Consider the following 25,874-nt stretch of genomic DNA (forward strand, 5'->3'; position numbering starts at 1 on the left):
TAAGGACGGGTCTACTTGCAATAGAGGATTTGCAACATTTACCTCACCGATTCCTAGGATGGCAGATTATATGTACAAGAAATTTAACATGTTGAGCCCAGACTCTTGAGGCTGCAGGGGTTCCCAAACTGGGGTCCACAGACCCCTCAGTTAATGGTAGGGTCCTTGGCATAAAAAACATTTGGAATCCCTGCTTTAGAGTTTAAAATAGGGGCAAACTTATCTAAACATACAAAGTTATTATGGACATGACAGAGTGGATGCATGATCTTTCCCTCAGCCAAGGCAATGAGATTTAGTGAAAGAAATCTAAAAAGGGGTCAGACACTCTAGAAGGAGACAAGAAGAAGCAAATCTTTGGAATCCACTTGATAGAGGGAAATCAAGGCTCAGGCAGTGTATTCATTCTGACAGAAATCAATGGATTTCTGAATAAGAAATTTGTTAATGGTGCAGGAAATAGTGAGGCAAAAGGTAAGCCATAATGGAGAAAGGCGAAGGGGTCAAATAACTTGCTTCACTTTCTTATTAAAGTCTGTCAACACCCTTGTGGCCCATGCCGGTTTCCTTGGTGTGAAGCGACTGAGAGTACGAGACACTCATACTCTTACCCGTCACCCCCCCCATCGGATAGGACGCCAGCCTATCGCGAGGTTAACCCCCAGCATTTTTGCCGGTGCCCATTTTCAGCTGGGTAAACCTGGAGCATTGTGTAGTTAAGTGCCTTGCTCAAGGACCTCGGCTGAGGCTCGAACCCATGACCTTCAGATTGCTAGTCCAACGCCCTAACCACTTGGCCACATGCCACACTCACTTTCTTATACTGTATATTTATGCTTTTATGTAGAAGTACATAATATAATGATTATATAACATGCAACTCAGTGGGATTCAAGGAAATAATCAAAAACTTAACCCTTAAGTTTAGTCCACAGCATAACTAAATAACAGCAACAGGGGAAAATGAATTGCTGTTGATGCAGGTCTATCTCCATCAGAAATAGGTATCGTGGTTTCAAGCTCTGAATTGTCAAAAATGGAAGCTTGTGGTTTTTCCTTCTTGGCCTGGTGTGTAGTTCAAAATTTTTTTCTAATGGAGACAAAAATAAATAGGTTTTCTCCACAGTTTAAATAATCCACTCCACTAATAGGAAGGTTTGCTCTCTTTAAAGTCAGCAAAACAATGCCCCGGGATAGGAGCCACTGGGTACTGGAGAGTCAATCCCCCTTCATAACAGCAAACTTCCATGGCTTTTTCTTCTTCCCTCAAGAGATGGATGATCCCATCAGAATAACAGAAGGCAGTCTGATGCAGGGTCTCAACCAAACTGTCGACTTACATTACTTGCCTCCACAGAGGCTGCTTGACCCACTGAGTTTTTCCAGCAACCTGCTTTTTGTTCCACATTCCATCATGTGTGGCTTTTGTCGTCTTCACCCTGAAGCCTTGTCTTTTTAGTCACATCATTGGGACTACCCAGCTCTCCCCAGGCAGTACACCATGAAATAATGGCCTGCTTTGGGTGAAGTTATAGATAGATAGATAGATATACATACTTTATTAATCCCGAGGGAAATTTGGTTTCGTTACAGCCGCACCAACCAAGAATAGAGCGTAAATATAGCAATACAAAAACCACCAACAATCAAACAACAAAATGCAAACTATGCCAGATGGAAAATAAGTCCAGAACCAGTCTATTGGCTCAGGGTGTCTGACCCTCCACGGGAGGAGCTGCACGTTCGATGGCCACAGGCAGGAACGACCTCCCATGCCGCCAAGTGTTGTATCACGGTGGAATGTGGCCGAAGTCCAACAGTAAAAAGTTCAATATCCAGTCTGCAAACACGTTCCTCGATCGTAATATGCCTCGGATTGCACCATCTGTTGTTAACCAGATCAGTAAGCACCCAACTCCTTTACGCTTACCGCTCAAAAAACGAGCTTTGGGGTGAGTATCTTTGATCTTCTCCAAAATTACGTGACGGATTCTGATAGAAATCTAGAGGACAAAGCTGGCTTTAGGCTAACATTGTATCTCACAAGGAGAATATCCAGATATACAGTGGTATGCAAAAGTTTGGGCACCCCTGGTCAAAATTTCTGTTACTGTGAATAGCTAAGCAAATAAAAGATGACCTGATTTCCAAAAGGCATAAAGTTAAAGATGACACATTTCTTTAATATTTTAAGCAAGATTACTTTTTTTATTTCCATCTTTTACAGTTTCAAAATAACAAAAAAGGAAAAGGGCCCGAAGCAAAAGTTTGGGAACCCTGCATGGTCAGTACTTAGTAACACCCTCTTTGGCAAGTATCACAGCTTGTAAACTCTTTCTGTAGCCAGCTAAGAGTCTTTCAATTCTTGTTTGGGGAATTTTTGATATTTCATTATAATTAGGTCATCTTTTACTCGCTTAGCTATTCACAGAAATTTTGACCAAAGGTGCCCAAACTTTTGCACGCCACTGTAGCTGCATGGGTGCATGGCTGGGTAGTAACGGAAATGCTCAAACGCACATAGCCTCTGCCGCTGTGCATCTGGAATTGGACACATCTAGAAAAAGTTTACCAAACAGAAACATGAAAGATTTTCTTTGTTGTACTGTATTTCATTATATTTCAACTAATAAACAAAATCCAAAAGTATGTGATTTTTTCAATTTTCATTCTAAATAGTCATAGTATTCATATTACAAAAAAAACATTTGGAGTGCCACGCAGTTTTCAGGCTGCATAAAAATTTCCTGCTCAGAGCAATAGTTGACCCACAGAGCTGCAAAAAAAACATTAGAGGGAACCATTGATCCCAGCACCTCTTCTTGAGGGTCACCAAAAGGACAAATATTAAACCCAGCATTTTAATTGAAAGTTAAACAATACCCAGCCAGAAATGAACATTAAATTACAAATAATTGCAGAAAGTGCAAAGAGTTGTGTAGTTGAGAAATTTCACAACAATAAATCAGTCTGGCTGCTTCACACTCCATCTGATTTTCTCTTCTAACAAAATTGGACTGGATCTGATATAGCACAGGGTAAAGAAAACAGGCCATCAATTCACTGTGGTCTACTGGGCACTAAAATTAGGACTTCTACTCTCCAGGTCTCAAGCTGAGGCTACAAAAACACTGAACATTGGTCAGACTGGATCCTTAATAATCAGGCACCCATCTGGTGAAAATAGTAATTGGTAAAAATGTTGAAGGGTTTCTTCAGTTCTCTGAAGACATGCATGTCAATGTCAGCAAAATACTGGATTATAAACACAGATATGTACATATACACTCAGTGCCTAGTTTATTAGGTAAATCTGGTCACTACTGCAAATATCTAATCAGCCAATCATGTGGCAGCCACGTAATAAAAGCATGCAGACGCATTCAAGAGGTTCAGTTGTTGTTCAGACCAAACATCACAATGGGGAAGAAATGTGATCTAAGTGACTTTGACAGTGGAATGGTTGTTGGGACCAGAGTATCTCAGAAACTGCCAATCTCCCGGGATTGTCACGCACAACAGTCTCTAGAGTTTACAGAGAATGGTGTGGAAAGACAAAACACATCCTATGAACAGCACCTCTGTGGGCGAAAATGCCTTATTAATGAGAGAGGTCAGAGGAGAACAACCAGACTGGTTCAACCCGACAGAACAGCGATGGTAACTCAGATAACCACGCATGACAGCAGCGGTGTGCAGAAGAGCATCTCCGAATGCACAACATGTTGAACCTTGAAGTGGATGGGCTCCAGCAGCAAAAGACCACGGACATATAACTGTACCTAATAAAGTGACCACTGAGTGGTAGCTCGCTGTAGATTTCCCTCCCTTCATAGTCTTCAGCTAGCTTTTCCCATTCTCCGGTTCATGCAGTGCACTGGTGTATTACTGTGCACAGTCCCTAGTTGCTACTCCACAATCAGACTAGATCACAATCAGATCTAGTGACCTCTATGCCCGCCTTCACCTGCTCAATTTAAATCAGTTACTATACTGGATCATTGTGTCATGTATGTTATTTCGTATCCCACTTTACTCATCTTTTTTTGTGTTCTGAAGGAGGGGAGAGGGGAGGGGAGGGGAGGGGGGAGAGAGGAGAGAGAGAAGAGGAGAGGAGAGGAGAGGAGAGGGGAGAGGGGAGGGGAGAGGGGAGGGGAGAGGGGAGGGGAGAGGGGAGGGGAGAGGGGAGGGGAGAGGGGAGGGGAGAGGGGAGGGGAGAGGGGAGGGGAGAGGGGAGGGGAGAGGGGAGGGGAGAGGGGAGGGGAGGGGAGGGGAGGGGAGGGGAGAGGGGAGGGGAGGGGAGGGGAGGGGAGGGGAGGGGAGGGGAGGGGAGGGGAGGGGAGGGGAGGGGAGAGGGGAGGGGAGGGGGGAGGGGAGGGGAGGGGAGGGGAGGGGAGGGGAGGGGAGGGGAGGGGAGGGGAGGGGAGGGGAGGGGAGGGGAGGGGAGGGGAGGGGAGGGGAGGGGAGGGGAGGGGAGGGGAGGGGAGGGGAGAGGAGAGGAGAGGAGAGGAGAGGAGAGGAGAGGAGAGGAGAGGAGAGGAGAGGAGAGGAGAGGAGAGGAGAGGAGAGGAGAGGAGAGGAGAGTGTGTGGCGCGCCACTCCTCACACAGACTTTTTCGCAGTATCTTCCCCTTTTGTTTTAGGAGGTCGAGTTGCAGTCTCGACACTCAACCCGGCACAGATGGAAAGTGTACTCGGGAGCGGACTCAACCAGTTTTGAACCCGGGAACCTCCGCTCCTGGGTTCAGCGTCGATGCCATTGCACCACCAGCCGGCCCCTTTTTTCCTGTTCCAAATCGTTTTTTTAAAGGACTAGCACCTTTTTTAAAGCACTTCATTTTACATCCTTAACATTACGGTCAAATCATGAGGGAGGATATGGGATTTAAGATCATGGCTGATCTCATTGTATCTGCTCCAGTTTGTCTACTGTCACAGAGATCAACAGCAGATGTGATCTCTCTGGCCCTTCACTCTGCTCTGGATCATCTAGACAAAGACATCCGTTAGTCTTGCAAGACCATGGACCTGCGCCTGGAAAGTCTTCACTCTCCAGGGCGCAGGCCTGGGCAAGGTTGTATGGAAGACCAGCAGTTGCCCATGCTGCAAGTCTGCCCTCTCCACGACACCGATGTTGTCCAAGGGAAGGGCATTAGGACCCACACAGCTTGGCACCAGTGTTGCCGCATAGCAATGTGTGATTAAGTGCCTTGCTCAAGGACACAACACGCTGCCTCAGCTGGGGCTCGAACTCACGACCTTCAGATCGCTAGTCGAATGCCTTAACCACTTGGCCACGTGCCCACACATCATCTAGACAACAGACTCATAAGTCAGGCTGCTGTTCATCAACCACAGCTTGGCGTCCAACACAATCATCCCACCCAAACTCATCATCACGCTTCAAGACCTGGGCCTCTGTACTTCCTGCACTGGATACGCGACTTCCTCATTGACAGACCTCAATCAGTGAGGATTGGTAACATGTCCTCCTCGCTGATTACCAACAAAGACACTTCAAAGCTGCTTCCTTAGCTCCCTGCTCTACTCTTTATGCAAACATTGTGTGGCTAAGCACAGCTCCAGTGCCATCTTTAAATTTGCCAGTGACACCACGTTGTTGGACGAATCACGAGCCAGCTTACTGGAGCGAGTTAGGGCACCAGGTTGAGTGGAGTCGCAATAACAACCTCTCGCTCAGCGTCAGCAAAACTGAAGAAATGATTAGTGGCTTCAGGAAGGGGAAAGAGGAAGAAAAATAAAATCTAGTGAGTGGTAGCCCTGCGGGCGTGAGGTCAGAGGAAAATACCCAGTCTGAAAGGAAGGTGACGGTAACTCAAGTAACCATGTGTTACAACAATGGTGTGCAGAAGAGAATCTCTGAATGCACAGCACGTTGAACCTTGAAGGGGATAGGCTATAGCAGCAGAACACCACAAAACGTACAGCAGGTGCCTAATAAAATGGCCACTGGGTGTGTAACATATACAGTTAGAGACACAGCTCATTAAACTGTAACAAGAAAAAAAGGAAACTAAATCTCCTAAATTCAGAGATTGTCCAAGTGTGGAAGGGTCCTAAAACAATCCACCATCCCAGTAGCTGACTTTATTTAAATTCAATTCAGTTAGCTTAAGATTCCAGAAGGAGTGCAATCATTATCAAATGTATTAAATTAGTTAATTTTGATCATCTGTAAACCCTAAGGGACTTTAAAAGAAGATGGTGCTTTTTATCAAAATTATACACCTGTTAGCTGTGGCACTCAAAAATTATTGAGACACTTAAATGTAACTTGGACATTAATCATCTATCCTTTTTCCAGCATATACGAGGAAAACCCTATTGTTGTTCCTCTTGGAATTCTAGGCAAATCCTGCAGCTGTAATGCACCTTTGCCTGGGGCTTGTAAGCAGTTGGGTAGGACAAGCATGAATCCACCCCGGAGACATGAAATGTGTAATCGATGTTTCCTGAAGCTTTGAAAGTGTCATATGACTGAGCTGGGATTTCATCTGAAAATATTGGGACGGAGCATGTCGTCAGGTAGCTGGGAGCTCCAAAGATACCCATGACTGGCTGCAAAGTGTGCAGCAACACATTCAGAACTTTGCCAGTAGCACAGTGAGAAAGCACAGGACACGCCAGGGTCAGGTGCAGCCACAGGTGTATCTGACCTAGCACTACACCTGTAACCTCAACACCAAATTCAGAAGCATTCAACACACAAAGCTGACGGGATTAATAGTTGATACACCTGGAGCAGTCATGTCCATCTGAAATGGATACCTGATCTTCAAAGGTTTAACAGAGAGTTCTGATTATTTTTATATTCGAGTAGAGGTGTGTTTTAAGTCAAATACCTGTATAGCATGTTATAAATAAACTTACTAAGTTTCCCCATCCTTCCCCCAATAATTTTAGTTTCTTTTATTTAAATCAGGTCTGTCTGTTTTCGGATGTCTCTGATAAAATTACCAGAGCCATTCAAAAAGAGCAAAACAGGCCTGTGGCAAAACCATTCATTAAAGGCCGGCAGAGTAATGTTGGGGGCAGGGTCACAGGATGTGATGTGGAGAACCATGGTCAACTTCCTTTCACTGAACCAAGACTTCAGGTCACTGGGAGCAACCTGATCGTCAAAGAAAGATGCAGCCGCAAGTCCAGCACGAGACAGATCATGTGACCCAAATCGCCAAAGCAAAGATGACATATGTGAGTAGATGGGACTAACATAGATGAGCACAGGGCGGTGCAGTAGTGTATAAGCCGGCCTGGTAGTTAGCACCACACTTTACCACGTCAGCAATCACTGAGTCTGTAAGGAGTTTGCTTGCTCTTCCCATGATGGCAAGGGTTTCCTCCGGGTGCTCCAGTTACCTCCCACATTACAGATTAGGGTTAGTGAGGTTTGGGCATGACATGTTGGCGCTGGAAGCATGGCGACACTTGCAGGTTTCCCCCAGCACAATCTTCAGACTGTGTTGGTCGTTGATGCAAATTGGCACATTTCAATGTGCGTGTGACAAATAAAGCTCATCTTTACTACGGACAGCATACACATGGTGGGCTGAAGGGCCTTTTTCTGTGGTGTACAACTCAGAGTCAGATTTATTATCACTGAGAAATCTATTGTTCTGTGGCAGCAGTACAGTGCAAGAATAAAAAATAAGTTATTATAAAAAAATAAATAAATAGTGCGAGAGGAATAGCAAAGTAGTGTACATAGGCTCATAGATTCAATGATTTTATGATATACTTATTAGGAGCTGTTGAGATGGCTGTCTTCTCATTATATTAAAGCAACTGGAACATGGGCCTCCAGTGTCTGTTTTCGCCACCTCAGGCACTGGACCTAAGAAGATGGCAGGTGGGTATTATCATGCCGAGACTGGAAAGCTTGGTGTATATTATTAATGTACTGGAAGGCTAGTGATGGGCAAGCAGCACAGTTGTCTAGGAGAGGTGCCCACAATGACTGGCATCAGACTGGGAGCTCAGTTACACAGGCTGAGTGATTAGGTACCAGCGATCTCATCAGAGTAGGGAAAGGTGGGTAAATGGTTAAGTTCTGATGACGGGCCTCAGATCCAAACTGTTAACTCAGTTTTGCATTCCACAGATTCTGCTTACCTTTCTAGACTCTTCCTATTGCTTTGTATTTCAGGTCTCTTCATATTTTTTTGATTTTCAGATTCATTTTGGGTTCAGATCAATTGGAAAATTGTTTGTTAGGGACGGAAGGGGAAAAAGTGGGGCAAGAGGGCTTTGGGTTGGCAAATCATTAGATTCCCTCGTTGGGGAGGAAATGGGTCCAGGTACCAGGTGAATGTCACATCTAGAGGTGGGAATAGGAATCTCGCCTGGTGGTGTTGGGGAGTAAGCAAATCCAGGTGTGGGACAGGGGAAAGAGGATATACAAATTCTTCTGTTTTCCTTCTTGATCCTCTATGCACGTGACATACCATTCAATGGAGAAGCCACACTGGCATTCAGTGCCACACAGAGCACAGCTGGATAACACTTTTGTGATGTTCATGCACACACATGGCTTGTGTTTTATGTAGACCGTGTATGCACAGACCGATGACGTCTGCTCACACATGGCTTGTGTTTTATGTAGACCGTGTATGCACAGACCGATGACGCCGGCCTCCATGCCACTTGCTGAACCAGACACAATAGAATTTGAAGATGCTGGAAATACTGAACAGCGCACGCAGAAGGAAGGAGAAACTCAGCAGGCATCTTAGTTTTAGTTTCTTCTCTTTCTTTCCAGTCCTGAGGAAGGATCTTGGTCCGAAAAGTTGACTGTTTATTTCCCTCCATATATGCTGCTGACCTGCTGAAATCCTCCAGCACTTTATGTGTGATTGAATAAGCAGGTGTAGAAATCCTCTTTCCTCTGTCACACCTCAGGATTTCCCGATGTTTATTTCCCTTTACGTTTGAGTTTTTAAATGAAAATTCCAAGATCAAGCTCACAAATACGCAATCCTTGTCCAGTCACTGGATAACCCATCTCATTTAGCCAGTGTTCTAACCATTTCTTTCCCACACTATGCCAGAGGACATTGGGGCATCATCATACTGCCTTAAAGCACAAACTTCTGGACATCAGCTTGGGTGAACAAAGCTTGGTTGCATTTACTGCTGATGCTAAATTGAGATCCTCAAAAAATAATATGCATTTCACCATATCCCTGTTGAAAAGAGCATTCAGGTAGTTCCTTCTTCTTAGGCAGTACCTTAAGGTCAAGGAACATTTCCACCCAGCCCAGGTTTGAAGGTTCTGAGGTGGCTAATGGGGCTACTACAAGAACCACAGAACCTTCCCCAGATGGGGCAGGGTGCAACAGACAAGGCAGGCAGGTGTGTAGTTTTACGAGGTTCTTCTGCTGTCTATGGCAGGTGTATGCATGTGCTCTACATTCATGGCCTTGTGTATTTTTAATGCCAACCAAATGCTCCTTCTCTATTTTCAGCTGTCATGGGCCAGAGAGTCCCAGGACAATAAGAATGTTGCACATCTTCAAGGAAACTCAGCACATGGATATTTCCCTAAGTCTGTGAAGGATGAAGCGTGAAAGTGTGAATAGTCTTGGATCTGAAATTTTAAATCCACCTCTCTGCCCACAGGTGCTGCATATAGTGCATGTTTCCAACAGTTGCTGTTTTATTTCAGAAAACCAGTATCTACAGTTCTTTTCCCCTTTTTCCTCAGCCTGCCTGATAATCTTCTCCCATGACAGAGCCTGAAATAGTGCATCTGATTTGGCAGTCTGGTGTCAGGCATGCAAACAATGCAACTTACACACAGGTACCAGAACCAGTGTTGTTTCCAATGGGGTCTCACCTAACTTCAAGCATCCCCCAACACCTTGCTGGACAGCAGCCAGAAAAGAACAGCAGTCCTCAAAACACATCCTCTACCCAGTAGCAGTTCACAGTCTAGCTACCGCGGAAGATATCGAAAATGAAAGGCACAGGCTGGCAGCTCCCACACCCACTCAAGGAGAAGTGTATTCCTGGTCTTCAACAGTTTTGATCCCTTTAATTACTGAAAGTTATTGTAGCATTGGAGGCAATCCGAAAGTGATTAACCAGTTTAGTTCCTGGGACGAGAGAATCATCCCATGAAGAGACACTAAAAGGTTTGGATATGTACTATTTGTTTAGAATAAAGAGGGGTGACCTTATGGAAATAACAGAGACACAAGAAGGCAGAGGCTGAGACCTTTTTCCACTATTGGGAAAGTTTCAAACAAGGGAACACAGTCACAAGTGGCTGGTCATTTAAAACCAAGATACATGGAAACATCCGGAATTCTCTAACTCAGAGTTAGGACGGCTAGATCTATTTTAATGTAGAGGTAGATAGATTCTTGAAAGTTGGGGGAATTGAGGGTTAAGGCAAACTGGCGCAGAAGAGAGGTTGAGAACATCATGCGTGATGTGAAGCCATGATCACACTGAATGGGAATATCGGCTTATTATTGTCATATGTACTGACAGACAGTGAAAAGCTATTTTGCATGTCATCTACAGTGTACATTTCACAATAGTACACCGAGGTACTAAAAGTGCTGTGCAGGCAGACCATAAAGTACAAGGCCATAGCGAGATAGATTAGGAGGTTAAGAGTCCATCTTATTATGTAAGATTATTCAGTGGTCTAAAAAGTGAGATAGAAACTCCTTTTAGCCTAGTGACCAGGCTCAAGAGGACAGTAGCCTATTCCTGCTCCTGTTTTCTGTCCTTGTGGTCAATGAGACACTTGCCAGAAGGTCCTGTGCATCAGATGTGCAAGGAAAACAGCCAGGCTGTCCCAGAAAAGAAACTTCAAGAATAACCTCCTCCAGGAGACTCCTCGCACAACAGAGCAACACCAAAAGCTAATTAATTTCTCTCACAAAATATGTCAAGCTGATTTACCCACGGAGTGAAAATCCTCGCATGGGTTATTTTTATCTGTTCATGGTGCCACTCAAAAGGAGAGAGACATTTTAGAAAGTATTTGTTGAAAGTGGAGCTGTGATCAATTCTCTCATGTTTTACATTCACTACAGGTGAATCTACACAGCAGGATTCAAGGGAATTTCAGACATTATGTAACCTTTCTTGGCTAATTATTGGTACATTATACTAGTCTTCAGAATTACTTGGCTTGCATTGGAACTGTTATTTTGCAGATTAAATCAGTCTCTCTATTAGGAAACCTCTTACACCCCAGGTGGCTAATGATTACATCCGCCATAGGTGAGATTGTGGATACTGGGCAGGGGTAGGGGTATCACTCTTGTACCATTTTCCTCCTGCATTCTTTCTGCTGCTCCTCTCCCGACTCCATGGTCCTCAGGTTCTGGGACACCTCGCTTCTCCTCCCCTGGCACCTGCTGCTGTCATCTGTTTGCAAGATTGTGCAGCTTCGGTAAAGAAGTCTACACATCTTGCTGAAACCAAGTGTTTTCTGCCCATATCCTGGTACCTGCTCGGCTCTCATTGTGTCTGCTCAGCTGCTCAAAGTTCCAGTAAATTTTATTATCAAAGTACATAATGTCACCATATACAACCCCAAAGTTCATTTTCTTGTGGGCATACTCAACTAATCCATGAAAATATTAACTATATCAGAATTAATGAAAGTCCACCCAACTAGCTACTGTACAGAGAATTACCAATTCATATGGGGTGTATGGGGTGTCTGTGAGGGGGAGCACCTCTGGTGGGGGAACATGTCGCATCCTTTTCAAGGCGGTTAGTCCACCTTTGGTCTCCACCTGGCACTCAGCTCTCACCTGTGGCTCCCCGTAGCTGTTTGCATGCGACAGCGACCACACCCCGGGCAACGGCTTCGACAAGCCAGCTAAACCAGGTGAGCGTAGCCGACGGTCTCAAACCCTCAGTGAGATAGGGAGTTGTCTATCCCAGCAGGTTAAGACAGACTCCAGCGGATTGAACAGACGAGACCAGCGGAAGGTCCAACGATCAAGAAGGCGGTCTCTGCAAGCGTCATGGAACGTGTAGAGCAGGACAAGACACAGAAGACGTCCTGGTCATCCACTGCGCCTAGTCCCATCTCCAGCCATTTCAACTCTGTCTTGCCACTGGATCCAGATGGGAATTGGGAAGAGAGAGTGAGGCTGACGCTGCGCAACTCTCCCTCACTTAAATCCAAACCACGCGCACGTCTCAACACCATCATAATGGTGTCGAGGTTGACATCGACGATGGACGAACATAACATAACCAATTCATATATATAAGTAACTCTGGGCACATTGTGCCAGCCACCAAACACCTTATTAACACACAGAGACTGCAGATGCAGGAATGCAGAGCAACAATCTCCATTATCCATCATCTACAATCTCTTGTGTCTCCATCACACTGTTCTACTGTGAAGTCTCTTCAAATCAGGCCAAATTTGAAGAAGATTTAGTCCTCTTATTTGAATAGGTACATGGATGGGAGGGGTACGGAGAGCTATAGTCCAGGAACTAAGGAGATTAATAGCTTGGCATGGACTAGAGGGGCCAAAGGGCCTGTTTCCATGTCTCTCTTTGACAGGCAGTGTTTCGATGTACCATTTACTTCCCCACCCCAGCCCTGCCCCCAAGATGTTGCTCAAACCATGAGGCTCCTCCAGTGGACAATTTATTGCCTCCCATTTACCTCCACCCTTGCCTTAACTCTTCCCAGACTCTGCCACTCACGTACAAGCCAGTGGCTAATTAACCCTACCAGTCAAAATATTGGAGGAAACTGGGCAAACGGGAACACACACACAGTCACAGGGAGAACATGAGAAGTCCACGCACAGTGGCAGAGGTCAGGATTGAAGCCTGGTTACTGGAGCTGGGAGGTAGCATCTCTACCCACTGTGCTCCTGCTGCCTCAGGTGGAAGAGTGCAAACAGCCAGGGGACAGGAACTGGTGAAAGAAACGAGATCAGGCAAGGAGCTTTTCCTCATAAGAGCGCAAGACACAGGAGCAGAATCAGGCCATTCCTTCATGGCTGATTTATTGTCCCTCTCAACCCCATTCTCCTGCCTTCTCCCCATAACCTTTGATCCCCCTATGAATCAAGAACCTATCACCTCATACCCAAACCATCTGGAATGTGGTTGAAATAATACCATTGAAAGAACAAGGGACTAAAAAAGATTGTAGCTTTATGACTAGGAGGTGAGACTAAATTGATAATTGCAAACTCCTCATGATTCAATAAAGGCCTTCAAGGAAGGAAGCCTGCCAGCCTTATCTGGTATACATTTATCTCCAAACACACCACTGAGGTTGACTCTTAACCACCTCTTAAGTGGCCCAGCAAGCCATTCAGGTCAGAGAGCCCATTCCGTCTGTACCCTTTCAAGATGCTGCTGCAGGCAGGATGGGATGGATATGACAGGAAGAATTTCAACCACACTCTCTCAAGGCAGGACTTTTCTCAATGTGGCAGTCCAGGTAAACTGACTCAACAACTTTACAAGGATTTGTAAGCAGCTCCAGCGCACAGAAGCCCAAAAAGCCAATGTTCCTCATTCAAGTAGGGTGGATGAAGTAGTTTCTGCACATGATACATATGAGAGTCTTCCCTGAGGCAGCAGTGGGCAGAAAATTAGGAGGCAGGACAGAGATCTGCTGCACACACACAAAATGCTAGCAGGATTCAGCAGATCAAGCAGCATCTATGAGGATGAGCCCCTTGAGGATTGATGAAGGGTTTTGGCCTGAAACGTTGACTGTTCATTTCCACACACAACACGCTGGAGGAACTCAGCAGGTCGGGCAGCATCCGTGGAGACGATCAGTCAACGTTTCGGGCCGGAACACTTTGTCAGGACTGTAGGGGGAAGGGGCAGAGGCCCTATAAAGAAGGTGGGGGGAGGGTGGGAAGGAGAAGGCTGGTAGGTTCCAGGAGAAAAACCAGTAAGGGGAAAGATAAAGGGGTGGGGGAGGGGAAGCAGGGAGGTGATAGTCAGGAAAGGTGAAGAAGGAATAGGGGAAAACACAATGGGTAGTAGAAGGAGGCGGAACCATGAGGGAGGTGATAGGCAGCTGGGGAGGGAGCAGAGTGAAATAGGGATAGGGGAAGGGAGGGGGAGGGAATTACCGGAAGTTGGAGAATTCTATGTTCATACCAAGGGGCTGGAGACTACCTAGACGGTATATGAGGCGTTGCTCCTCCAACCTGAGTTTAGCCTCATCATGGCAGTAGAGGAGGCCATGTATGAATATATCCGAATGGGAATGGGAAGCAGAGTTGAAGTGGGTGGCAACTGGGAGATCCTGCCTGTTGTGGCGGACGGAGTGGAGGTGCTCCACAAAGCGGTCCCCCAATCTGCGTCAGGTTTCACCAATGTAGAGGAGGCCACACCGGGAGCACCGGATGCAATAGATGACCCCAACAGATTCACAAGTGAAGTGTTGCCTCACTTGGAAGGACTGTTCATTTCCCTCTTCAGATGCTGCCTGACCTGCTAAGTTCCTGTGCATTTTGTGTGTGTCGCTGAAAATTTACAACATCTGCATAACTTCATGTCACAAATCAGCTGGTGTGGTTAGAAAGACAATTTTAAAAAAAGAAATTGGGTCAGTGGAAGTTCCATAGTGACAGCAAACCAAGCAAGTGGGAGCAGCTAAAGATCTTAAGACATCGGAGCAGAAAAAGGCAATCCCTTGCAGAACGATACTTTCAACCCTTCTTGCTTATGCCAGTGCACTGAAAGAGTTAATCCCACTCCCCTGCAATCCCTTCTGAATATCAGTGAGACCATTTCAACCACCTTTCAGAGAGTGCACTGCAATGCTGCATTAAAAGAGAAGGCTCCTCATTTTGCCTTGGGTTCGTCTGCTGATTAATATAAATTTATTGTCTTCGTGTTACTAACCATTCGGCCCTTATTCACATCTTGGGCATTGTTATTAAATTTCCTGAGCTGTACCTTCAAGGTGCATTACATTAGCAATACTACTGCACACTATTGCTGTTATAACTCTCCATCTGTCTTCCAAGGTTGACGTTAATAGTTTGGGGTCTACTATTAGATTGGTGTTTAAAATTAGTTGTCACCTGCTGCCAATTACTGGAGTCCAGTCTCTGAAAGCATTAAGCTGTTGCATAAATCCATAGAATTGGCGAATTTTCTTTGCAAAGTACCTGGCAAGCACATTTGAGAAAACCCATTAAGATCTTTAATTAAGCACTTGAAATTAGTGTTTTAAAAAAAATTATTGGCTCTCATTTATAATGTAATTTATTCCTTGAATTTTGCAGATCTCATGTTTGAAACTAACCTGGTATGGATTGTAGGTGATGAAGGTACCAACTAAGATTTTGTTGTTGTTCAGTCGTTAAGTCAAGTCCGACTCTTCATGACTTCATGGACCATAGGGTCCATAGGGTTTTCATGGCAAGATATGGAAGGCCTTTCTTCCACACAGATACTGCTGCTGCCCAGGTTGGGACCCGGCTGGGTTCGAACTCAGGACCATCTGCCTTCAAGTCCAGTGCTGATCCCACTACACCACCAGCCGGCCCACACCAACTGAGACAGGCACCTACTAATGCAATGACTTCTGATTTTTGTAAACCTTAAGGTGTATTAATTTAGTCAAAATAGTAAACCATCAGTAAACATAATATCTTAAAAAGTGTGTGATGGGCTAAGTGCGTGGCAACTCAACTAATAACAAAATGGCACGGCAAAGAGGTGCAGCCACGGTGTGAGTGGGCCAGTGCCAGAATGGGAAATCTGAGGCTTCGGCGAGGAGACACAGGTGACGAGCAGGCAAGGCAATTGTATAGTAGTTAAATAAAAAATTCACCGAATTTCAACTAACTTAGTTGATGCAGAATCAGGCGATATGTTATAGCTGCATAATGCAGGGGCTGGCAGGACCCCATCGTGGTTCCTGGTCACCACATCCACAGCAGGCGCTGGCTACTCGGGGAACTCAGTCGATGACCTGGAATCTGAACTTCGAACTCTAAAGTGCATCAGGGAGGGGAGAGTTACCTGGATTCTCTGTTTCAGGAGCCAGTCATACCCATTAGCTTAACTACTTGAAATTCAGTTTTGTGGCCAGGGACTAGAGGGTGTGACTGCAAGTGAGGCAGGTAGGGGGATCCCAGAGTAGTTCTGGAGGAGCCTCAACCTTGAACTTGTCCAGCTGTTGCTCCTTGTGTGGATAAAATTGGGACAGACTGAACTGTGGCCATGTGATTCAGGGAACCCATCAAAAGGGGCAAAGAAGAGAAATTTAGTTCTAGTTGTAGATAGTGTAATTGGGGAATAGACACACTTCTCTGTTGCAATGATTGAGAGTCCTGAAGACTTTGATGTCTGCCTAGTACTCCTTAGGACATCTCATCTGACCAGCAGAGGAAATTGGAGCGTGGGCATGGGTGGGGGGTGGTAGTGGGAGGAAGGTCCAATTGTTGTGGTCCATGTGGGTACCAACAACATTGGAAGAATAAGGAAAGAGGTTCCGTTCAGGGAATTTAAGCAGCCAGGGACTAAGTTAAAAGGAAGGATCAAAAATGTAATTATCTCCGGATTGTCACCTGGGCCACATACAATTTGACACAGGGTAAATAAAATCAGAGAGTTAATGTAAGTACGCAGTGTGGGAGAAGTGGGCTTGAATTCCTGGGACACTGGGGAAGGAGGGAATTGTTCCGATGGGAGGGTCTCCACCTGAACCATATGATATTAGGTCTTAGCAAATCACATAACTATGGTTGTAGACAGGGCTTGAAACAACAGTCGGAGTGGGTTCAGTAGCTTAGAAAAGTACAAATAAAGTAAAAGGGAAGGCGAGTGCAAGAAAGATTACTAAAGTCTCCAGAATAAAGAATAAGACAAAGTTTAAAAAGAGATAAGAAGTTAACTTCAGGCAACATGGAGACAAAATTGAGAAGAATGGTGAATACAGGATTGAAAATTTTGTACTTGCATGCATGCAATACACAAAATAAGGTAGATGAGCTTATAGTGCAGTTAGAAATTGGCAAGTATGACTGAGTGATTGGCATCATTGAGTCATGGCTGAAAAAGGATCACAGCTGACAACAGGAATTCTGCAGATGCTGGAAATTCAAGCAACACACATCAAAGTTGCTGGTGAACGCAGCAGGCCAGGCAGCATCTCTAGGAAGAGGTATCTAGGAAGACTGTACCTCTTCCTAGAGATGCTGCCTGGCTTGCTGCGTTCACCAGCAACTTTGATGTCACAGCTGACAGCTTAACATCTAAGGATATACATACTATTGAAAAGACAGGCAGCTGGGCAGAGGAGGTGGGGTGGCTCTCCAGGTATAAAACTTAAAATCATAGGACCATAAGACATAGGAGCAGAATTAGGCCATTTGGCCCATCGAGTCTGCTCCACCATTTAATCATGGCTGATCGTTTTTCCCCTCCTCAGCCCTACTCCCCAGCCTTCTCCCCATAATGTTTGATGCCATGTCCAATCAAGAACCTCCCAAACTCTGCCTTGAATACTCCCAACAACCTGGCCTCCACAGCTGCCTGTGGTAATAAATTCCACAAATTTACTACCCTCTAGCTAAAGAAATTTCTCCACATCTCTATCCTGAGACTGTAACCTCTTGTCCCAGACTCTCCCAATCATGGGAAACATCCTTTCCGCATCTACTCCTTTAGGCCTTTCAACATTCAAAAAGTTTCAATAAGATCCTCACTCATCCTAAATTGCACAGGGCTATCAAACATTTCTCATCTGATAACCCTTTCATTCCAGAAGCATTCTTATGAATCAAATCCATAGAAAGACGCGACATAGAATCAGAAGATGCAAAATCTTGTGGGTAGAGTTAAGAAACTGTAAGAGCAAAAGAAGAGTTACACATAGGCTACCAAACAGTAGCTTTTAAAAGTTAACAGAAGGCAACTAAAGCAATAAGGGGAAAAAAATTAGATATGAAGGCAAGTTAGCCAATAATATAAAACATGACAACAAAAGTTTTCAGATACAGTATAAAAAAGAGGAAAGGCTGGACATCAGACCACCAGAGAGGTAGTAATGGGGGACAAATTATCTGCGGATGAAGTGAATAAGTATTTTGTGCATGTCTTCATCTTAAAAAGCACCAGCAGTATACCAGAAATTCAAGAGTCAGGGAGCAGAAGTGGATGTAGTCACTGTTACTAATGAAAAAGTACAGGGGGAACTGAAACGTCTGAAGTTAGACAAGTCACATGGATCAGATGAACTAACCGCACAGTTCTGAAAGAGGTAGCTGAAGAGATTGGGAAGGCAGTAGTAATGATCTTTCAAGAATCATTAGAGTCTGGAATGGTTCTGGAGGACTGGAAAATCACAAATGTCACTCCAGTTTCAGAAGGGAGTGAGATAAAAGATGGGAAATTATAGCCAGTTAGCCTGACTTCAGTGTGCCTGGTAAGATGTTAGCGTCCATTATCAAGGTTGAAGTTTCAGGGCACTTGGACGCACAGCATAAAATAGGCCAAAATCAACATGGTTTCCTTAAGGGGGAACATTCTCTGACAAATCTGTTGTAAGTCTTTGAAGAAATAACAGGCAGGATGAACAAAGCAAAACAGAAGCCCTTGAGTCTGCACAACCCAAATGAAACTGATGGGATCTAGCTATGTGTACAGAATAAAATAACTTTAATACTCAATTCTGGAAGCAGAAGACACTAAATGCAGCAACAAGGAAAATGCAGGAGGAATTCGTTGGGTTGGGCCCTCACTGGTTGAGATGCGGATAGATGGAAGAGGCAAGGAGCTGAGGAAGAAGGAATCTGATAGAATAAGAGAAGGAGGTGTGTCACGAGAGAGAGATGTGCAAATCGTGAGGATGGGGCAGTAGAACAGGAGTAAGGGAATGAGGGAAAACAAAGAGTTAGGGAAGGAATAAGGAAAAACAGAGGGAATAGGTTTCCAGAAGTTGGGGAAATCAAAGTTGATTGTATCAGGTTGAAAACCACCAAGATGGAATATGAGGTGCTACTCCTCCACCCTGCATCTGGCCTCAACATGGCAGCAGAGGAGGCTATGAGAAACCTGTCAATGAAGGAATTGAAAGGATGGCCACCGGGAGGCTCTTGGCTGTGGCTGTGGACTCATGCTTTACATATACTGCACAAAAGGACCGGTGTTAGGAGTGTATCCTTTGGAAGAGCCATCAGATCTAGAATGGATCAGCCTGGACCTCCCAGACATCTCAGGCTGCCCGTGCCATGTCTGCTGCCACTTACTGACACCTGAGTTACAAAAGGATTGAAAACAATAAACACTAAAACTGCTGGAAAACAAACCGTATAAAACTATTCCCAGGATACCACTGAGTGCAGGTAATCAGCAATTTTTATTGCATCCTTTTATCGTCAGCCTCGTCAGACTTTTTTTAAAAAATAAGTGTTTATAAATATGCAGTTATGGCAACCCATGTTGTTTTACTTGAATATTCCAAAGGTGACTCAAGGGAGGTGTGGGCCCAAACATCCACTGGTTTGCTTCAATAATGCAATATAAATGTTGGAATTTCTCCAGCAGTTTATTTACAGGAGGCAACAACGTAACTGATTGTGTCCATGACAGCCCAAAATAAACCACATTAATCCAACTTTCCTACTCTTGGTACCTCACTCAGCAAGTTAGCCAAGGCCAATGAGCTTTTCCACCAATATCAGTAGTCTTTTCCTTACCCCGTCTGCATTATCTAGAAAACTAACTGCTGCTTCATCCAAGCTTAGAATGTCAGCACACATCACACGCAAGAGCCCGGAGGAACGCAGCAGGTCAGGCAGAATCTATGGAGGGAAATGACTTCACTGGGACTGCAGATCAGGGGTTCCCAACCTGGGGTCCCATGGACCCCTTGCTTAATGGTATCGGTTCATGGCATCAAAAAGGTTGGGAACCCCTGCTCTAGGAGAAGATGTGGTCAAAGAACTAGAGAACATCTGAGATCACAGAAAGGGAGCAGAGAGTGAGAGGATGTCACTGCACTCCCATCGAAAAGAGGAGGAAAACTTCTTCCGGGTAGGCACACATCGAGGCGACTTCACAGTGGAGCAGGAAAACAGAAACACAAGAGGTTCAGCAGATGCTGGAATTCTGGAGCAACACAAACAAAATGGTGGAGGAAGAGTCCTGATGAAGACTCTTGGCCTGAACTGCCAACAGTTCGTTCCCCCTCCATCGATGCTGCTAAGTTCCTCCAGCATTTTGTGTGTGTTGCTCCAGATTTCCAGCATCTGCAGTCTCTCTCTCTCTCTCCTGTGCCACCATTACACCACATTGCCTTTTGGCTCAACAAGTCAATGCCAGCTAGCAGGACAAATCCATTTCCTACTCATTTTCTCTCTAACCTATTCACTTTGCATTTCCAACAATTCTATCCAAATTCTACCACTCACTTACACACAGGAGGCAATTCACAGTGGTCAGATAGCCTAGCAACCTGCATAGCTTTGGGACATGAGTGGAAACCACCATACCAAAGCAGTACAGTACAAGGAGAAAATGCAAAGCCACACAAACAGCACCGGGGTGAATAGAAGACCATGAGACCTTAAGACACAGTAGAATTAGGCCGTTTAGCCCATCGAGTATGCTCTGCCATTCTGTGCACAGTCACAGTTAGTTCAAAGTTCAAAGCAAATGGCTTAAACCTGCATATCAAACAGCACAATCAAAAATAATATTGCACACACAAATGTAACATTCAACCACCATCATTTGTCCCAAAAAATTACAGAAGAATGTTCTTATAACTTTCTTTCTCTCCTGTAATTACGTCCTGTTAAGTCAGCGTAAACACAACCCAGTTTGCTTCTGGCCATTGGATTAATAAACCATGTCTTATAGGTTTTGACAGCTCCACTTTACACAGACAGCAGTGATTCGAGTTTGCAGACTGTGCTCGCAACTAAAATATGCAGACATTGCCAATTTGTTCTTACCAGGGAAAGTATCGCATGTCTTATCAGATTGTTCTAGACTAAATTAAAGCAAAAGATCTTCAGAAAGAATATTCAAGTAAATTTTAACAATGTGTACTGAACAGTCAGTCGATAAGAGTTTATCGTGCAGCTATGGCGAACCACAGCTCTGATGATATTGCATAAATCACATTTTACGCACTCTGAGCACTGTGTGAGAGAGGGATAAAAAGGCCATTGGGGAAAGTTCATGCACTCATAATGCATTACGCACCCAAGTTGTGACATTTTATCCCATTCACAGTTCACTTACCTCCCATCAGCTTGCAGATAGTGGTAGAATCTGGCCACATTAGCGCCTGACACAAGCTCTTGCAAGATAGAAACAAAAAGCTGGCAACAATGAACTGCAATGTGGCTCAGCAAGGGTTTGCAAAAGCAAGGACTCCCGCCTGCTTTCTGTAATTAGCAGCCAGATTAGCTTACTGTTCCCTTCAGATGAGGGAGGCAAAGCTCCAATACCACCCCCACCCCGCCACCAAGTCCAAAATGAGCTTTAAAATCTTACTTTTATATCTCCCAATAACGATCCTCCCCATTTTCCGGCTACATTATAAGCGGGAGTAATTTTGTTGATGAATAGGCCCATTAGATGCCAATCATTTGCTGAGTAAATTGCCTTCTCCTTCAACCATCGACTGAACAATTTTCTGTTGGCTCCTTTTGTTTGGGCGATACGATGTGACTTTTGCTATCTCTATTTCCTGTTTATTTGGATACAGTATTTCCAAGTAAATCTAATTTCCTTCTATTGATGCTATGGGCAACAGCGTTCCCATTCTAAAACTAAACAAGGTCAGCTTAACACTAAGAACACAGCTTTCAAATAAATCTGCCTTCACTGTGTTTTTCTGTTTTGCTGGATAAACATTACAACTTGCAGTGTGCTGGGGGGGAAAAAAATTTAAAATCACAGCTTATGTTTACAGCTGTACTCCTTAATACTGCACTGCTAATGTCATCTTTTTCCCCGAGCTGAAATAGTGTTTTTCACTTTATGTTATTGAAAATGCAAAAATGTCAGAGGCAGGTGCAGTTCAGAGTCCCGAGGCATAAAAACAGAAAAATGCTGAAAAAAATTCAAGGTGTTGGGCAGAACCTTGTGGAAAGAGAAATCGAGTTAGCATATTTTTTTTTGAAAAAAGGACAGTCCCTTGGAATCAAGGGTGGTGTACTCCCACTCCAACTCTCCAGGTTTTCACATAACTGAGGAGGCCAATATGGGTCCCACAGCGTCTCCACAAATGGGCCGGTGGAGACTTATGACAGCTTAGGAGGTGGTGCACCCACTTACAGATAAAGAGTATGGAGCTAATTCACAAGGATGTTTCTGGGACTTGAGTACTGTAGTTACATGGAAAGGTCGAATACATCAGGAGCTTATTCCCATGACTGTAAGAGACTGGGGGTGGGGGGAGGTGGGAGTATTTGATGCAGGTACACAAAATTATGAGGTGTATAGAGAGGGTAAATGCAAGCACTGAGGTTGGGTGAGACTAGAACTAAAGGTCATAGGTGAAAGGTGAAGGGGAACCTGAGGGGGAATTCTTCACTCAGCGTGATGAGAGTGTAGAACGGGCTGCCAGTGGATGTGGTGACTGCAGATTCAATTACAACATTTAAGAGAAGTTTGGATAAGTACATAGATGGGAGGAGTAGATGGCGGCACGACGCAGCGCGCGTAGCCTCTCCGGTGAAATGATATCGTATTTGTTAAATAGAGTACCGTGCACAATTCTGATTTGATGGAGACAGCCGTGAGAAGCATGGAGGAACATCTGGAGTAACTTCTGAAATGCCCGCTTCGCTGCCGCTGCTACTGTGCGATCGAGAATCTCCGGAGGGAAGGCCCCAAGATCCTCAGCTTTGCCTGCTGCTGGCGACCGGGGCTGGGGTTGAAGCATTCGGTAGAGATGGTGCTTGGTGCTTGGTGTCAGAGGGCTGGTCAGAGCTCGAAGTTTTCCAACAACTCAGAGCCAGACTGTGGTCGGGTATGGCAGGGAGAGTTTTCTTCCTTCTCCCGTCTACGTGAGATGTGGGGCTTCCGAGAGACTTTGAACTTTTTACCATGCTCACGGCCTCCTCATCAAATTACGGTATTGCTTGCACTGTTGTAACTATATGTTATAATTATGTGGTTTTTGTCAGTTTTTCAGTCTGGTCTGTCCTGTGTTTCTGTGATATCACAGTGGAGGAATATTGTATCATTTCTTAATGCATGTATTACCAAATGACAATAAAAGGGGACTGCGTGTCCTCATAATCTAAAAAAAAAAAATATGGAGGGCCATGGTCCAGGTATGGGGTCGATTGGACTAAGCAGAATAACAGTTCAGTATGGACTAGATGGGCTGAAGGGCCTGATTCTGTGCGGTAGTGTTCTATTCCGCCATTTATGCTAAGCATCTTGGTGGGTCTTCTGCTATGGATTCCACTGAGCTGTCTGAGGATCCTGTACATTAAGGAGCTTTGTGAAAATCTCGCTACTTTTTCCACCATCCACCTGGTCTTCTCTTCAGAATCAGATCAGTTTTACTATCACTGACATATGTTGTGAAATCTGTTGTTTTGCAGCAGCAATACATAACAAACGTATTTTAATGTACAAGTTACAATGAGATATACAGTTTTAAAATTTAAATAAATAGTGCAAAAAGGGTGAAAAATAGCATGGTAGTGTTCATGGCCCATTCAGAAATCTGGAAACACTTGTTCCTTCAATGTTGAGTGTGTGCCTTCAGGCTCCTGAACCTCCTCTCCGATGGTGGTAAAGACAAGGGGACAAGTCCTGGGTGCCACAACAGAGTTCAGGAGAGCATTTCTGTTTCGGGAGTAGGGCCAGCCAATGGCACAGCCTTATCAAATTTGTAGGTAGATGATGCTTCCTGGCACTTCACTGTGTTATGACAATAGAGCGTGGAGAGCATGGAGTCTTTTCCATCCTTGGCCGAGAACAACTGGTGCAGCTCCCTCTGGGACACGAGGCAGGGTTTGTCAGTGTCAGTGGAGATATCCTCTGTAAGCTCAGCCACTGCTGTCAGGGATGGAGCAGGTGCACTGGTGATGGTGACGTGCTGGTTCAGCATGCAAGTCAACCAAAAGGTCATCAGCAGTTCACTCATCCCGTGGGGCGGGTGTCATGAGCTCATTCTCAATAACAAAGCTCGCCACAGGATTTTGACATTCCTTTTCCAGTTTACCCTCCCTGACGGAGATCACGCACCTCCCGCATTGTTCTCAGAGCTGGCCATCCCTTGCTCATTCTGGGTGGTGACATCAGGGTCCAAGTTCATGGAATGCGGGAGTGAAAAGATATTTGACTTTGTTGGGACTATCCACAGCACACTTGGTGCTTCGGGTCACTATCTTCACTTCAAGGTGGGCTCACATGCAGATGCCTTGTTCTCTGCTCCTTCCTCACTATCTCCCCACTATTCACCACTCTTCTGATCCCTCACCTTTAATCATTCCCTCTCCTTCAGTGTCTTACATCATCAAGCCGCCTACAACCCTTGCTCAGACCTTTTCAGAAAATCGGAATAGGGTGATAGACTTAGCCAGCTCTATCACGGCTGGCTATTCTCGACGGAGGGGAGGGCACTAGCGACCCCTCCATCAAGAATATCTTCAAAACTTAATGCCTCAAAAGGGCAGCACACATCATGAAAGACCCACCACCACACAAGATATGCCCTCTTCTCATTACTAATGTCAGGGAGCAGGTACAGGAGTTTGAAGACACACACTCAACGTTTTAGAAACAGCTTCTTCACCTCCACCATCAATGTATATACATAAACTGAATTGCTTATTGTAATTTACAGTACATTTCATGCATTGCACTGTATTGCTGTCACAAAACAACAAATTTCACATATACTGTATGTCAGTGATAATAAACCTGATTCTGATTAGTAACCTCGTCCCAAGCTTCCAGCCAAATGATAGTATCGATTTTAACAAACATTTTGACGACAGCCTCTACCATCTCCATCAGGGATTATGTCTAGGCATGTCTAGTCTGGTGGTATATATACCCACGTCATCTATCCCTCCTGATTGGATGAGGACTAACCAATCAGGTTTCTGCTGACCCACCTTGTTAACAATCTATTTCCAGTTCTTACTTGGAGCGAGACCTTCGTCTTTGTTAAAATTCTTTTTTTCTAGTTTTATTTCAATGGCTTCCTTCATCACGCGGTCCCCAAAGTCATTGGCGCATCACAGCAATTTTGTGCCGTCAAATACAATCCTACGGCCATCGTGAATGCAATGTTCTGCTACTGTCGATTTCTCCGGGTAACACAAACGGGTACACGTCCTGTGCCCCTTGATTTGGGTTTCCACTGTGTGCCCTGTATGGCCGATACACACTCCTCTGCATCCACAGGGAATCCTGTAAACACCAGCCGTCCTGAGTCCCAGGTCATCTTTGACCCACATAAGCTGTGGTTTGAGCTTCCTTACAGGATTGTGGATGGTATTAATCCAGTGTTTCTTCAGGATTCTGGCAATCCTTCCAGAAATCGTGGCAGTATAGGGAAGACAGGCGGTAGGGAGAGGTTCCTCCTCATTGTTAGGTTTTCTGGTTTTTCTGTCAGCTCTTTTAAGGTCCCAGTTGATTTCCTTCACCTTGTAGCCATTCTGTAGGAACACTGAACATTGTCTTTACCTCCTCAAGAAGACTCTCTGGGTCAAAAATAGTTTTCACAAGGTTAATGAAAGTAGAAAGAACTGTTCCACATTGGGAGGCGTGATGGTGCCTGCTATTGTTGAGGTACAAGTCCGTGTGAGTGGGTTTCTGATAGACACCACGTCTGAGGCTACCATCCGGTTTCCATCACATTAGAACGGGAGGCAACTATTCTTATCC

General features: G+C 44.9%; 1 protein-coding gene across 4 annotated transcripts in view; it reads right to left on the reverse strand.

The window, feature by feature from the left end:
• The window catches only part of LOC140200061 (CRACD-like protein), a 202,602-nt gene that overhangs the window by 95,132 nt on the left and 81,596 nt on the right, over nt 1–25,874 (reverse strand). Inside the window, exon 1 of one of the 4 annotated variants that reach the window (XM_072262768.1) lies at nt 21,510–21,595. The exons of the other annotated variants lie outside the window; for them this stretch is intronic. The gene's annotated coding sequence lies outside the window, so the exon portion shown is untranslated. Of the gene's footprint in view, nt 1–21,509; nt 21,596–25,874 lie in introns of those variants that run through there. 4 annotated transcript variants of the gene reach the window in all.

The sequence above is a fragment of the Mobula birostris genome, chromosome 7 (assembly GCF_030028105.1).
Source record: "Mobula birostris isolate sMobBir1 chromosome 7, sMobBir1.hap1, whole genome shotgun sequence".
Classification (NCBI taxonomy): Eukaryota; Metazoa; Chordata; class Chondrichthyes; order Myliobatiformes; family Myliobatidae; genus Mobula; species Mobula birostris.